The sequence below is a fragment of the Galeopterus variegatus genome, unplaced genomic scaffold, assembly GCF_000696425.1.
Source record: "Galeopterus variegatus unplaced genomic scaffold, G_variegatus-3.0.2 Scaffold13935, whole genome shotgun sequence".
Lineage (NCBI taxonomy): Eukaryota > Metazoa > Chordata > Mammalia > Dermoptera > Cynocephalidae > Galeopterus > Galeopterus variegatus.
The window spans coordinates 22,818-23,488 of record NW_007740046.1 but is presented as its reverse complement, the minus strand read 5'-3'; positions in this window follow the sequence as shown (position 1 = coordinate 23,488).

The window sequence follows — 671 nt, the reverse complement described above, 5'->3', positions numbered from 1 at the left end:
ATATACAATTCAGGATCACTGAGCTACAAAAATGAAGAGGAAGCGCCTACTATGTGCTGGGGACCTTCATGTTTGCACCTCATTTAACGCTCACAATCATCCTCTGAAGAAGGCACTATATCCCTATTTTCTAGGAAGTGAATTAACTTCTACTTAGCACTGGTGAAAGGTGGAACCAGGATTCAGACTCACATATTTCTAAATCTAAAGCTCGAGTTTTTACTCTGCACTATGGTACCTCCCAGAATTCAAAGGAAAGAAAGACAACTGCTTCCAACAGAAATAATTATACAAGGCTTGAATGAAGAGACAGGGTCTGAAGTGGTCCCTAGGAAGAAGAATGATTCTGGAGCCTGAGCAGGAAGGCACATGTTCTATGGGGAGAAGGAAAATAATCAGCATAAGATCAGACATGGGAAAGTTAAACGTGAGTCAGGTCCTGCTACAAAGATCAAGGGAATAGATTGGGTCTGTGCTACAGTGGTGTGGAATTTCAGCCTAGGAAGTTTGATCTTCACTCCATAGGTGATGGAAGTCACTGGGAAGCCTTGAGAAGGTTGGAAACATGACAAAACAGCATTTTCAGGAAGATTACTTTTACAGTGCTAGGCAAAGTGACTTAGGGAACTGGTTCTCAACTTTGGCAACTCATTAGAATTACTTGGCATTCT